This window comes from Xenopus tropicalis, chromosome 2 (genome assembly GCF_000004195.4).
Source record: "Xenopus tropicalis strain Nigerian chromosome 2, UCB_Xtro_10.0, whole genome shotgun sequence".
Classification (NCBI taxonomy): domain Eukaryota; kingdom Metazoa; phylum Chordata; class Amphibia; order Anura; family Pipidae; genus Xenopus; species Xenopus tropicalis.
Window position 1 is genome coordinate 169,643,445 of NC_030678.2, and position 16,104 is coordinate 169,659,548.

General features: G+C 46.0%; 1 protein-coding gene across 5 annotated transcripts in view; it reads right to left on the reverse strand.

The window, feature by feature from the left end:
* Window positions 1-16,104, reverse strand: part of tenm4 (teneurin transmembrane protein 4) — an 811,512-nt gene that overhangs the window by 447,291 nt on the left and 348,117 nt on the right. For all 5 annotated transcript variants that reach the window (XM_031895585.1, XM_031895582.1, NM_001102688.1 and 2 more), the window contains 1 exon segment: window positions 4,966-5,024. The gene's annotated coding sequence lies outside the window, so the exon portion shown is untranslated.

A 16,104-nucleotide genomic window follows, 5' to 3' on the forward strand; every position in this document is an offset into this window, starting at 1 on the left:
CCCCCACTGCTACTATAGGCACCATCTCTCCCTACTATACCTGCTATCCCACAGCCCCAGTCCCTTCCCAGAGGCTATTATCCCCCCACTGCTACTATAGGCACCATCTCTCCCTACTATACCTGCTATCCCACATCCCCAGTCCCTTCCCAGAGGCTATTATCCCCCCACTGCTACTATAGGCACCATCTCTCCCTACTATACCTGCTATTCCACAGCCCCAGTCCCTTCCCAGAGGCTATTATCCCACTGCTACTATAGGCACCATCTCTCCCTACTATACCTGCTATCCCACAGCCCTAGTCCCTTCCCAGAGGCTATTATCCCCCCACTGCTACTATAGGCACCATCTCTCCCTACTATACCTGCTATCCCACAGCCCCAGTCCCTTCCCAGAGGCTATTATCCCCCCCACTGCTACTATAGGCACCATCTCTCCCTACTATACCTGCTATCCCACAGCCCTAGTCCCTTCCCAGAGGCTATTATCCCCCCCACTGCTACTATAGGCACCATCTCTCCCTACTATACCTGCTATCCCACAGCCCCAGTCCCTTCCCAGAGGCTATTATCCCCCCACTGCTACTATAGGCACCATCTCTCCCTACTATACCTGCTATCCCACAGCCCTAGTCCCTTCCCAGAGGCTATTATCCCCCACTGCTACTATAGGCACCATCTCTCCCTACTATACCTGCTATCCCACAGCCCCAGTCCCTTCCCAGAGGCTATTATCCCCCCCACTGCTACTATAGGCACCATCTCTCCCTACTATACCTGCTATCCCACAGCCCCAGTCCCTTCCCAGAGGCTATTATCCCACTGCTACTATAGGCACCATCTCTCCCTACTATACCTGCTATCCCAAAGCCCCAGTCCCTTCCCAGAGGCTATTATCCCCCCACTGCTACTATAGGCACCATCTCTCCCTACTATACCTGCTATCCCACAGCCCTAGTCCCTTCCCAGAGGCTATTATCCCCCACTGCTACTATAGGCACCATCTCTCCCTACTATACCTGCTATCCCACAGCCCCAGTCCCTTCCCAGAGGCTATTATCCCCCCCACTGCTACTATAGGCACCATCTCTCCCTACTATACCTGCTATCCCACAGCCCCAGTCCCTTCCCAGAGGCTATTATCCCACTGCTACTATAGGCACCATCTCTCCCTTCTATACCTGCTATCCCACAGCCCCCAGTCCCTTCCCAGAGGCTATTATCCCCCCACTGCTACTATAGGCACCATCTCTCCCTACTATACCTGCTATCCCACAGCCCCAGTCCCTTCCCAGAGGCTATTATCCCCCCACTGCTACTATAGGCACCATCTCTCCCTACTATACCTGCTATCCCACAGCCCTAGTCCCTTCCCAGAGGCTATTATCCCCCACTGCTACTATAGGCACCATCTCTCCCTACTATACCTGCTATCCCACAGCCCCAGTCCCTTCCCAGAGGCTATTATCCCCCCCACTGCTACTATAGGCACCATCTCTCCCTACTATACCTGCTATCCCACAGCCCCAGTCCCTTCCCAGAGGCTATTATCCCCCCACTGCTACTATAGGCACCATCTCTCCCTACTATACCTGCTATCCCACAGCCCCAGTCCCTTCCCAGAGGCTATTATCCCACTGCTACTATAGGCACCATCTCTCCCTACTATACCTGCTATCCCACAGCCCCAGTCCCTTCCCAGAGGCTATTATCCCCCCACTGCTACTATAGGCACCATCTCTCCCTACTATACCTGCTATCCCACAGCCCCAGTCCCTTCCCAGAGGCTATTATCCCCCCACTGCTACTATAGGCACCATCTCTCCCTATATAAATAGCCAGTACAGAGAGATACCATAAAACTATGGCACATAGGGATTCCCCTGTACTAAGCACAATTCAGCAGGAACAGTATGAGAGTATATTGGTGCTTTAAGTAATCACAGATGTCATTTAATAGGTTCTGTTATTTACAGGAGCCAAGAATAAATGCGATAAATATGATTTTTAAAAACTCCTGAACAAATTAAGACATCGCCTGTTGATTTGCACAAAGGATTGTATGAATAGAAGAACATTCTGAACACTAAATCCGTCTAAATATCCTGGTGCAGCTGAATAAACGTTGCCATTTGGTGAGATAATCGACAGGAAAAGGGAAATATAACTGATCTGTAGATAGAAGTGTATAAACAAACAGGCCTAATCTTCCATATCGACAGATTTTGTAGCCTTTAGTGCTCTTTAATTTTCTAGATTCCAATGTGTCATTAAATTATGGAACATATTTTTATGGTTTTAATATACTCACTCGTCAGACTGAAAAGGAATTATAAAGATTAAAGGGTCACTATACACTTTAAATTTCCTGCTGAATTGTGCTTAGTACAGGGGAATCCCTATGTGCCATAGTTTTATGGTATCTCTCTGTACAGGCTATGAGCAAACTTAGGGGGCTGTTCCTGCTGAATTGTGCTTAGTACAGGGGAATCCCTATGTGCCATAGTTTTATGGTATCTCTCTGTACAGGCTATGAGCAAACTTAGGGGGCTGTTCCTGCTGAATTGTGCTTAGTACAGGGGAATCCCTATGTGCCATAGTTTTATGGTATCTCTCTGTACAGGCTATGAGCAAACTTAGGGGGCTGTTCCTGCTGAATTGTGCTTAGTACAGGGGAATCCCTATGTGCCATAGTTTTATGGTATCTCTCTGTACAGGCTATGAGCAAACTTAGGGGGCTGTTCCTGCTGAATTGTGCTTAGTACAGGGGAACCCCCTATGTGCCATAGTTTTATGGTATCTCTCTGTACAGGCTATGAGCAAACTTAGGGGGCTGTTCCTGCTGAATTGTGCTTAGTACAGGGGAATCCCTATGTGCCATAGTTTTATGGTATCTCTCTGTACAGGCTATGAGCAAACTTAGGGGGCTGTTCCTGCTGAATTGTGCTTAGTACAGGGGAATCCCTATGTGCCATAGTTTTATGGTATCTCTCTGTACAGGCTATGAGCAAACTTAGGGGGCTGTTCCTGCTGAATTGTGCTTAGTACAGGGGAATCCCTATGTGCCATAGTTTTATGGTATCTCTCTGTACAGGCTATGAGCAAACTTAGGGGCTGTTCCTGCTGAATTGTGCTTAGTACAGGGGAATCCCTATGTGCCATAGTTTTATGGTATCTCTCTGTACAGGCTATGAGCAAACTTAGGGGGCTGTTCCTGCTGAATTGTGCTTAGTACAGGGGAATCCCTATGTGCCATAGTTTTATGGTATCTCTCTGTACAGGCTATGAGCAAACTTAGGGGGCTGTTCCTGCTGAATTGTGCTTAGTACAGGGGAATCCCTATGCTGCCATAGTTTTATGGTATCTCTCTGTACAGGCTATGAGCAAACTTAGGGGGCTGTTCCTGCTGAATTGCGCTTAGTACAGGGGAATCCCTATGTGCCATAGTTTTATGGTATCTCTCTGTACAGGCTATGAGCAAACTTAGGGGGCTGTTCCTGCTGAATTGCGCTTAGTACAGGGGAATCCCTATGTGCCTTAGTTTTATGGTATCTCTCTGTACAGGCTATGAGCAAACTTAGGGGGCTGTTCCTGCTGAATTGTGCTTAGTACAGGGGAATCCCCATGTGCCATAGTTTATGGTATCTCTCTGTACAGGCTATGAGCAAACTTAGGGGGCTGTTCCTGCTGAATTGTGCTTAGTACAGGGGAATCCCCATGTGCCATAGTTTTATGGTATCTCTCTGTACAGGCTATGAGCAAACTTAGGGGGCTGTTCCTGCTGAATTGTGCTTAGTACAGGGGAATCCCTACGTGCCATAGTTTTATGGTATCTCTCTGTACAGGCTATGAGCAAACTTAGGGGGCTGTTCCTGCTGAATTGTGCTTAGTACAGGGGAATCCCCATGTGCCATAGTTTTATGGTATCTCTCTGTACAGGCTATGAGCAAACTAAGGGGGCTGTTCCTGCTGAATTGTGCTTAGTACAGGGGAATCCCCATGTGCCATAGTTTTATGGTATCTCTCTGTACAGGCTATGAGCAAACTTAGGGGGCTGTTCCTGCTGAATTGTGCTTAGTACAGGGGAATCCCTATGTGCCATAGTTTTATGGTATCTCTCTGTACAGGCTATGAGCAAACTTAGGGGGCTGTTCCTGCTGAATTGTGCTTAGTACAGGGGAATCCCTATGTGCCATAGTTTTATGGTATCTCTCGGTACAGGCTATGAGCAAACTTAGGGGGCTGTTCCTGCTGAATTGTGCTTAGTACAGGGGAATCCCTATGTGCCATAGTTTTATGGTATCTCTCTGTACAGGCTATGAGCAAACTTAGGGGGCTGTTCCTGCTGAATTGTGCTTAGTACAGGGGAATCCCTATGTGCCATAGTTTTATGGTATCTCTCTGTACAGGCTATGAGCAAACTTAGGGGGCTGTTCCTGCTGAATTGTGCTTAGTACAGGGGAATCCCTATGTGCCATAGTTTTATGGTATCTCTCTGTACAGGCTATGAGCAAACTTAGGGGGCTGTTCCTGCTGAATTGTGCTTAGTACAGGGGAATCCCTATGTGCCATAGTTTTATGGTATCTCTCTGTACAGGCTATGAGCAAACTTAGGGGGCTGTTCCTGCTGAATTGTGCTTAGTACAGGGGAATCCCTATGTGCCATAGTTTTATGGTATCTCTCTGTACAGGCTATGAGCAAACTTAGGGGGCTGTTTCTGCAAACACTCTCTTGCACTTCACCATTAACAGCAATTTCAAATAACCACACCCACAATAGTGCCAAGCCACGCCCCTGTAGATCTAGGCTATCCCCTGTAGGGCTTCTTATGAAGCCATTCCTACAACAGGCCTACGGCAAATGATAATGTTGGACAACAATGGAAACCTGTAGAAAACTGAAATGAAGGAATAGTTTCCCTTTAAAAAGAGATTAATTTTATTTTCTGTATAATAGTTACTTACTTTTGTCGGGATCAGTTGTGTCACAATTACGCCATACAAACACAGGACAAGGCACCCATCTGTAATAAAAATAGAGCACATTATTGTTATATGGAAATGGCAGAATGAATGAAGGGAATGAGCAACGCCTGCCTCGCTAATCTTTATAGCGATACGGAATCAATGTGTTTGATAAATGAGAGAAAAATACATTTCTGCCTAATGTGATTCCTTATTATAAACGGGAGAAACATGCAAAAACGCCAAAAAAATGTTGAACGTTGATAAATAGAAGCCTGTATGACTTTCCTGCACTAGGGGGGGCCGTATTTATTCTACATTACTCTTTATAATGGATCCCCTGTTGTATTCCTTAGGGCTACAAGTCATCTCGGTTTTGTCATTTCTCACTGGAAACAGGATAATGTGTTTCCCTCAATAGCAAAAGCTCAAGGGTCCAATTACCCTGGTATTACTGGCCCAATAGGCTACTCACTAAATGGACTTTTCCTTCTATTGAGGGACTTCATTTGGCTCTAATAAGATTGTATTGCAGTGTAGTGTATAAAAGGCAAGGGAATATGCCACCAACTTCTTCTGGAATGGGTAGGCCTGGAGGATCAGAGGAGAAGAAGTTGTGTGGGATCCTAAAGGGTTGATCTCCCTCATGATCAGGAAGTCGCTGGGACGGGAGTATTCCCCATTGGCCTAAGGGTAGTTTACTAGTTCCTTGTCTCCTAGAGTATAAAAGGGAAGGGTATATGTCATCAACTTTTTCTTGACTCCACCACCACAGCAGAAGATGGATCTGCCAGAGGGCCTGAGGTGGAGGTAGGCCAAAGGGTTGATCTCCCTAATGATCAGGAAGTCCCTGGAGGGAAGTATTCCCCATTGGCCTAAGGGTAGTTTTCTAGTTTCTGGTCCCCTAGTGCATAAAAGGGAAGGGTATATGTCATCTTCTTGACTCCACAACAGCAGAAGATGGATCTGCAAGAAGACCTGAGGTGGAGGTAGGCCTGGGGATGAGAGGTGAAGAAGTTGGACTCTAAAGTAACCATTCGTTTGTGAAGAAGGAGACCTAAGAATGAGGTTAGTAAGTAACATCCTAGCATCTTGTCATAGCACAACACAGGGGCGTAAGAGTGAGGGCTAGTTGTGTCCTCCAGTAGGAAAAGTAGTGGGGACAGTATTCCCCCAGTGACACCTGTCAGAGTAGGGGATTCAGTGTAGTAGGGCTCAGGTGATGGTCCCTGAATATCTGGTAGGCTGGGGCAGACACCTGTGGTGACATGAACCATAAACTAATTTGCTTCCACTGTTTAATGTGCCAAAAAATAGACCAACTGTCTCCTAAAGTATGTAATAATAAGGCCATCTACTGTTAGTCTCTATAAAAAAATATAATAGTCAAGATCTTGAGATGTTGTCACCACTTTCCCAAATGGATCTAGGTTATCATTAGCTACATTAGTCTAGATACATCTATGAATGCAGCTTAGTAAGAGTTGGTGTAGCCTGAGTTAAGTTCTGAGAGAAGTTGTGTGGGATCCAAAGGACTGATCTCCCTAATGATCAGGAAGTATGTCCTAAGGGTAGTTTACTAGTTCCTGGCCCCCGAGTGTCTAAAAGGGAAGGGAATATGTCATCAACTTTTTCGGAACTCCACCACAGCAGAAGATGGATCTGCCAGAGGGCCTGAGGTGGAGGTAGGCCTGGGCATCAGAGGCGAAGACGTTGTGTAGGATCCAAAGGGTTGATCAGGAAGTCCCTGGGAAGGAAGTATGTCCTAAGGGTAGTTTACTAGTTTCTAGTCCCTGAGTGTCTAAAAGGGAAGGGAATATGTCATCAACTTTTTCGGGACTCCACCACAGCAGAAGATGGATCTGCAAGAGGGCCTGAGGTGGAGGTAGGTCAGGGGATCAAGAGGTGAAGAAGTTGGGCTCTAAAGTAACCATTCATTTGTGAAGCATAGCACAGCATAGGGGCCTAAGTGTAAGAGTGAGGGCTAGTTGTATGCTCCAGTAGGAAAAGTAGTGGGGACAGTGTTCCCCCAGCGACACCTGTCAGAGTAGGGGCTTCATTGTAGTAGGGCTCAGGCGATGGTCCCTGAGTATCTGGTAGGCTGAGGCTGAACCATAAACCTATTTGCTTGCACTGTTTATTGTGCCAAAAAGTAGACCAACTGTCTCCTAAAGTATGTAATAATAAGGCCATCTACTGGTAGTCTCTATAAAAAAAATATAATAGTCAAGATGTTGAGATGTTGTCACCACTTTCCTAAAGGGAAAGGTTATTATTAGCTACGTTAGTCTAGATCAGTGTTTTTCAACCTTTTTTGGGCAAAGGCACACTTGTTTCATGAAAAAAATCACGAGGCACACCACCATTAGAAAATGTTAAAAAATTTAACTCTGTGCCCAGCAGCAGTGCCCCCCTAGTACATTGGTGCCAAGAGCAGTGCCCCCCTAGTACATTGGTGCCCAGCAGCAGTGCCCCCTAGTACATTGGTGCCAAGAGCAGTGCCCCCCTAGTACATTGGTGCCAAGAGCAGTGCCCCCCTAGTACATTGGTACCCAGCAGCAGTGCCCCCCTAGTACATTGGTGCCAAGAGCAGTGCCCCCCTAGTACATTGGTGCCAAGAGCAGTGCCCCCCTAGTACATTGGTGCCAAGAGCAGTGCCCCCCTAGTACATTGGTGCCCAGCAGCAGTGCCCCCCTAGTACATTGGTGCCAAGAGCAGTGCCCCCCTAGTACATTGGTGCCAAGAGCAGTGCCCCCCTAGTACATTGATGCCCAGCAGCAGTGCCCCCCAGTACATTGGTGCCAAGAGCCAGCCCCCCTAGTACATTGGTGCCCAGCAGCAGTGCCCCCATAAGTCAGTGTGCCCCGTGGCCCCCCCTAATACATTGGAGCCCAGCAGCATTTTACTCTTCGGCGGCTTCAGCAGCATCTTCCCCTCACGCGCGCCGCCTCTGCACTTCTGCCTACACGCGACCGCACACAGGCCCTTTTATAACGTTGCGCCCCGTGCGTACTGACGTCACCTGTACACATGGGGCGCAACCAATGACAGGGCCCGGATTTTTTTTTTAAAGTAAAAATTGCGGCCCTGCCTACGGCACACCAGGCAACATCTCGCGGCACACTAGTGTGCCGCGGAACAGCGGTTGAAAAACGCTGGTCTAGATACAGCTATGAATGCAGCTTAGTAAGAGTTGGTGTAGCCTGAGTTAAGTTCTGAGAGAAGTTGTGTGGGATCCAAAGGACTGATCTCCCTAATGATCAGGAAGTATGTCCTAAGGGTAGTTTACTAGTTTCTGGCCCCCGAGTGTCTAAAAGGGAAGGGAATATGTCATCAACTTTTTCGGAACTCCACCACAGCAGAAGATGGATCTGCCAGAGGGCCTGAGGTGGAGGTAGGCCTGGGCATCAGAGGCGAAGATGTTGTGTGGGATCCAAAGGGTTGATCTCCCTTATGATCAGGAAGTCCCTGGAGGGAAGTATTCCCCATTGGCCTAAGGGTAGTTTACTAGTTCCTGGTCCCCTAGTGTAAAAAAGGGAAGGGAATATGTCATCAACTTTTTCAGGACTCCATCACAGTGGAAGATGGATCTGCAAGAAGACCTGAGGTGGAGGTAGGCCTGGGGATCAGAGGTGGGGATAAGCAGAAGATGGATCTGCAAGAAGACCTGAGGTGGGGATCCGAGGCAAAGAAGAAGTTGTGTGGGATCCAAAGGGTTGATCTCCCTAACGATCAGTAAGCCCCTGGAAGGGAAGTATTCTGCATTGACCTAAGGGTAGTTTACTAGTTCCTGGTCCCCGAGTGTCTGAAAAAGAAGGGTATATGTCATAAGGGTTGATCTCCCTTATGATCAGGAAGTCCCTGGAGGAAAGTATTCCCCATTGGCCTTGGGGTAGTTTACTAGTTCCTGGTCCCCTAGTGTATAAAAGGGAAGGGTAAGGGAATGCAGCTTAGTAAGAGTTGGTGTAGCCTGAATTATCACTGCAGCGTAAGTCTGGCTCCATCTGTATCAGAAGCAAACTACACAGCACTTAGAAACACACAGCTAGCACTCTAATAGAACAAACACCGGTTTATCAACGCCGCACACCTTTAAAACAGGGGTCCATTCATTCTAAAAGCGCATTTCGTGCCATTGTTGCTTAACCTCCCCCCCCCCCCGCGTTACAACTGGGTTGCGGTGTGACTTACATTCTCGTATCCTTTGGGCCTAAATAAGGCAGAAAGATTAATTGCTTACAGATGCCTTTTTATTTTGCCCGGGCCACGGGGGGATTTGCCAAAACAGTAACAAATATCATATTATGAAAGTCAAGTTCAGCGCAGAGAAAGCCGCGTCGGCCCCCAGCTCGGAGGTGCAATTCCTCTGTTTGTGGGAAATGTACTAATAATATATGCACAAGTGGGGGAGGCAATTAACAAACAAGAGGAGAGCAGCTATGAATATTCCGGGTTCGGCAGAACGTTCCGCCGAGGATAATTATTATGACCTTCTCGCTTACAGAGAGAGAGAAAAAAAAGAGAAAAATATTGAAATTCAGGTGCTTTCGGGGTAATTTTAGACGCGCAGTTAAATGATTGGCTGATTGGCATCGTTCACCTTTGAAATAACGGTTTAAAAATAACTCTGGAATCAAAACGGTATGGGGAGTATTAGGCTGAACGGCGGAACTAATCCCGGCGTGTGATGTTCTATTTACTAAGTAATAATGAGAAACAAATCTGTCCCAGTTCGCCAAAAATTGCGCAAAACTACCAAAATTTTGCAAAACAGTGACATTTTCTCAAAATGCGACTTCTTTTTTGATATGACTGCAACTTTTATGATGCAACTGCAATATTTTCCTCACTCGCCAAACTTTTGTTGCGGTGAGTTTCTGCAGCAGTTTCGGGGAAAAAAATTCACAAATGGCGAAACGTGGGATTTCGCTGCAAATCCGTAGCCAGCGGAAAAGTTCTCACAATGTGGTTTTTTGAGACGACCGCAACTTTTTCCTCACTCGCCAAACTTTTGTTGCAGTTAATTTTTGTGGCAGTTTCGGGAAAAAAAAATCACAAATGGCGAAATGTGGAATTTTGCAGCAAATCCGTAGCCAGCGAAACATTTCTCAAAATGCTTTTTTTTTGAGGCGACCCCAACTTTTTTTTTTATAAGTTACCGTGACTTTTTTGAAACAACGGCAACTTATTTGACACAACTGCAACTTTTTTGACATGACTGCAACTTTTATGATGCAACCGCAATTTTTTTCTCACTCGCCAAACTTTTGTTGCAGTGAGTTTCTGCAGCAGTTTCGGGGAAAAAAATTCACAAATGGCGAAATGTGGAATTTCGCAGCAAATCCGTAGCCAGCGGAAAAGTTCTGAAAATGCTTTTTTTTGAGGCGACCGCAACTTTTTGGCAACTTATTTGACACAACTGCAACTTTTTTTGATGCAAACACAACTTTTTCCTAACACTACATTTTTCTTGCAGTGAATGTGAATTTTTGCAGCAGTTTCACGAAAAACATTCCCCAATGGCGAAATGCGCAATTTTGCAGAGAATCACTACTAAGTAAATCTTACATTCCAGCCATTTTATACAGTGTCTGATGGGATGTATATTCTATTAGTCTCTATGTGGGAGGAGCAAACACATATCTCCCAGTGCATTATGGGGCACCAAAAAAGTAATAGATGCTATGGATGAGTAATTTGAGCCAAATCTGTATATATTGAGATACAGTTTTCCCCAACTCCCTTTGTGTAGTGTTACCTTGATGGTATTGGATATGGTTATGAGTTGTACCGTGGGTACTGGTATCCAGGGTCGGACTGGGGAGTACAGGGCCCCCTGCCTCGCACCCCCCATGGTCCCCCCGCCGGCTGCATCCCCCGCATCCCTCCACAGGGGCCACGCCCCCTATAACCCCCTGCTGTGGCACCCACCACCCAACATCCTCCCCCGAGCACATGTAAAAATGAAAATGCGAAACGCGTCAGGGTAAGGATATTGGCGGCCAAGAGAATCACGGTGAATTTTCGTGTTTCGCATTTTTTCACAAAATGGGCCCAAAAATGAATCACAGTAAACTTTAGCCCTATGTAAAACAATTACGCGTGCAAAAAAATGTCATCATTTTCTGTGTTTCGCAAATTCTTCACAGTTTCACGAATTTTCGGCGAGACGAAACAGGACTGATTCGCTCATCACTAGCATAATAGTAACAATATTTATTGGACATCCAAACTGGGGTTCCTGAAAACACCCAAAATGTCGGGCTTCTAAGATGATGTGGACCTTTTACATAAGGATCTTGCACTAGTGATGGGCGAAATATTTCAGCAGGCATGGAATTGCGGCAAATTTTTGCGTTTTGCTATTGGCGGTGTTTCGCAAATCTTTTCAAAGATTCACAAATAGTGATGAGGAATCTGTTCCGTTTTGCTTCGCCGGAAATGTTGTGCAACAAAAAAAATTGTTATTATTAAATAATAAATAATTATTAAATTAAAATTATTAAATATGTAATTATTTTGTCGCGTGGCTATTGTTTCGTCACCTGCGGCTATTATTTTGTCACCTGCGGCTATTATTTTGTCACCTGCGGCTATTATTTTGTCGCCCGCGGCTATTATTTTCTTGCGCAGCTATTGTTTTGTCGCCCGTGGCTATTATTTTGTCGCATGCGGCTATTATTTTGTTGCGTGGCTATTGTTTCGTCGCCCGCGGCTTTTCGTTGCTCGGCTATTATTTAGTCGCACGGCTATTATTTCGTCGCTCGCCACTATTCTTTTTTGACGCCCGCAACAATTTTTGGACCTGCAGCGAATATTTCCGAAGCAAATTTTTTCATTCGTTTCGCGAAACAATCCGCCAATGGCGAAACGCGGAAATTCGATGGGAATCCATGCCTGCCGAAAAATTTCGCCCATCACTATTCACAAATTGATCTGCAAAGCGAAACGCGTCAGATTCGCTCATCACTAACTATAACCGCTCCTTTAGTCTGATTCTCGGCGCAGGGTATTTATTTTCCCCTGGTCGGGGAGTCACAGGATTCCTGTTCCTGGCACTTAACCTCAATTCCAGTCTCCGAGGAATAAAATATTTCAGGAAGGAAAGAGCAGAAAGATGCGCACGTGGGTCTGGAACTTAATATCCCCCGTTAAACGATTGCTCGGAGACTAATTTCCACCAGAGGAGCAGAGATAATGCACAATACCTCAATGTGCTGATATAATAGGCCATAACATTAAGCGTCGGTGGAATATCATTACTCCCATTTATGCTGCAAGATATACGGCCCCAAAGGTGATCCATCAACCGGCACGTGGCGCGGAGATCTACGGCTCAGCCCATAAACCAACCGGGACGCGCCAACGTGCAAATTCTCCTTTATATCAGTATAACAGGTACGAGAGGGAGGTGCTGTATATTCTAATAGTAACATAATTAGTGACGAGCAAAAAAAATATATAGATTCAGCGTGAACTTTTGACGCCGAATTATTTCGCAAAGTGTGACTTCTATGGAAACTTGCAAGCTTTTACATGGCAAAATTTTACATTCAGTGACTTCTAATATCCTTATCATTTACACTAGGGGGTACATTATCCCTTATAATACATGAGTGATACTCAGAGTTCCCTGTATAACTCAGCCTGCAGCCGTGTGCCTTTATATGGGGGGCACAGAACCCCTCAGTGACTGCTAATATCCTTATCATTTACAGTAGGGGGTACATTATCCCTTATAATACATGAGTGATACTCAGAGTTCCCTGTATAACTCAGCCTGCAGCCTTGTGCCTTTATATGGGCACAGAACCCCTCAGTGACTGCTAATATCCTTATCATTTACAGTAGGGGGTACATTATCCCTTATAATACATGAGTGATACTCAGAGTTCCCTGTATAACTCAGCCTGCAGCCTTGTGCCTTTATATGGGCACAGAACCCCTCAGTGACTGCTAATATCCTTATCATTTACAGTAGGGGGTACATTATCCCTTATAATACATGAGTGATACTCATAGTTCCCTGTATAACTCAGCCTGCAGCCTTGTGCCTTTATATGGACACAGAACCCCTCAGTGACTGCTAATATCCTTATCATTTACAGTAGGGGGTACATTATCCCTTATAATGCATGAGTGATACTCATGAGTGACTAATACAATTCTTTATTTGACCTTGGAATTTGCGGCCAAACAAATGGATAATGTTTTTGCCACAAGCTTTCCCTATTAACTTAATCTGATTGCCGTGGTTAGAGAGGAGCGCCCGTGAATGCTGGGGATTGCGCCACAAAGCGCTCACTAAATGAATGCCTTTCATGGCCGTATTTCTGTATTTTAAAGCTCCGACATATTTTGTATTTGAAGATCTTTTGTCGAGAGGTTAATGTCCTGAATTCTCCCACAGCTGCGGCCTATGTAACATTAAACAGGAAAAAAATTGAATTAAAGTTTCCTTAGCCGGCCGTGCACTTTGGCTATCGTTTTGAAAAATTGGCAATTTTTTTTTTCATTTAATTGCAACATTCTTTTCCATTTCCCCTCTATTTGCCAAGGGGCAGGTAGTATAAAATATGTATCAGTTCAGATATCACAAGCTCTCCTGATGCAGAAAAGAGAATTTTCACTTCACTAAGCCCCCCCCCCACACAAATCAGTATTTGGGTCATGCATGGTGATAGGGACCTTAGATTGTAAGCTCACTGGGGCAGGGGCTGATGGGAATGTGATAGGGACCTTAGATTGTAAGCTCACTGGGGCAGGGGCTGATGGGAATGTGATAGGGACCTTAGATTGTAAGCTCCACTGGGGCAGGGACTGATGGGAATGTGATAGGGACCTTAGATTGTAAGCTCACTGGGGCAGGGGCTGATGGGAATGTGATAGGGACCTTAGATTGTAAGCTCCACTGGGGCAGGGACTGATGGGAATGTGATAGGGACCTTAGATTGTAAGCTCACTGGGGCAGGGACTGATGGGAATGTGATAGGGACCTTAGATTGTAAGCTCCACTGGGGCAGGGACTGATGGGAATGTGATAGGGACCTTAGATTGTAAGCTCACTGGGGCAGGGACTGATGGGAATGTGATAGGGACCTTAGATTGTAAGCTCACTGGGGCAGGGACTGATGGGAATGTGATAGGGACCTTAGATTGTAAGCTCACTGGGGCAGGGACTGATGGGAATGTGATAGGGACCTTAGATTGTAAGCTCACTGGGGCAGGGACTGATGGGAATGTGATAGGGACCTTAGATTGTAAGCTCACTGGGGCAGGGGCTGATGGGAATGTGATAGGGACCTTAGATTGTAAGCTCCACTGGGGCAGGGACTGATGGGAATGTGATAGGGACCTTAAATTGTAAGCTCACTGGGGCAGGGACTGATGGGAATGTGATAGGGACCTTAGATTGTAAGCTCACTGGGGCAGGGACTGATGGGAATGTGATAGGGACCTTAGATTGTAAGCTCACTGGGGCAGGGACTGATGGGAATGTGATAGGGACCTTAGATTGTAAGCTCTGCTGGGGCAGGGACTGATGGGAATGTGATAGGGACCTTAGATTGTAAGCTCACTGGGGCAGGGACTGATGGGAATGGGATAGGGACTTTAGATTGTAAGCTCACTGGGGCAGGGGCTGATGTGAATGTGATAGGGACCTTACATTGTAAGCTCACTGGGGCAGGGACTGATGGGAATGTGATAGGGACCTTAGATTGTAAGCTCACTGGGGCAGGGGCTGATGGGAATGTGATAGGGACCTTAGATTGTAAGCTCACTGGGGCAGGGACTGATGGGAATGTGATAGGGACCTTAGATTGTAAGCTCACTGGGGCAGGGACTGATGAGAATGTGATAGGGACCTTAGATTGTAAGCTCACTGGGGCAGGGACTGATGGGAATGTGATAGGGACCTTAGATTGTAAGCTCACTGGGGCAGGGACTGATGGGAATGGGATAGGGACCTTAGATTGTAAGCTCACTGGTGCAGGGACTGATGGGAATGTGATAGGGACCTTAGATTGTAAGCTCCACTGGGGCAGGGACTGATGGGAATGTGATAAGGACCTTAGATTGTAAGCTCACTGGGGCAGGGACTGATGGGAATGTGATAAGGACCTTAGATTGTAAGCTCACTGCCTTCCTGTTACACAAGAGCACAGAGCATTATGGGAGTTACATGGCCCAGTATAGCAACAAATCTGTGTAGAAAGTCAGTTGTACAAAATAACTCCCTTACATAAAGGCAAACAGGGACCATATGGGCAGTAGTATGGCATTAATCTTCCTATTTGTCGCTTCACTGCTTCTATTCTATACACTATTACAGGCAATTATCGGCCATTACTAGTATTGCATCACCAGCAAACACACACACACACACAGACTTTCAGAATTAAAGTTTTGTTATTAGACTATATATACAGGTATATATATATATATATATATATATTTTTTTTTTTTTAAATCAAGCAGTAATTGGATTCATATTTACAATATTGCCACCTTTTATTTATTCATTTTATTTTTTCATCAGTCAACCCATCAGTTAATAGAGCTTCTCCAGCAGAATCCTGTATTGTAATCTGTTTTCCCATGGGGCTAGCCATATTCTTCATTTCCCAGGGTGCCACAGCCATGTGACCTGTGCTCTGATAAACTTCAGTCTCACTTTACTGCTGCGCTGCAAGTTGGAGTGATATCCCCCCCCCCTCACCCCCAGCAGCCGATCAGCAGAATAATGGGAAGGGAGCAAGATAGCAGCTCCCAGTAGGTATCAGAATAGCACTCAATAGTAAGAAATCCAAGTCCGGCTTGGGACTCCTCCAGTTACATGGGAGTAGGAGAAACAATAGGTTAGCTGAAAGCAGTTCTAATGTGTAGCGCTGGCTGAAAGCTCAGACTCAGGCACACTTTACTGCTGCGCTGCAAGTTGGAGTGATATCCCCCCCTCCCCCCCAGCAGCCGATCAGCAGAACAATGGGAAGGGAGCAAGATAGCAGCTCCCAGTAGGTATCAGAATAGCACTCAATAGTAAGAAATCCAAGTCCGGCTTGGGACTCCTCCAGTTACATGGGAGTAGGAGAAACAATAGGTTAGCTGAAAGCAGTTCTAATGTGTAGCGCTGGCTCCTTC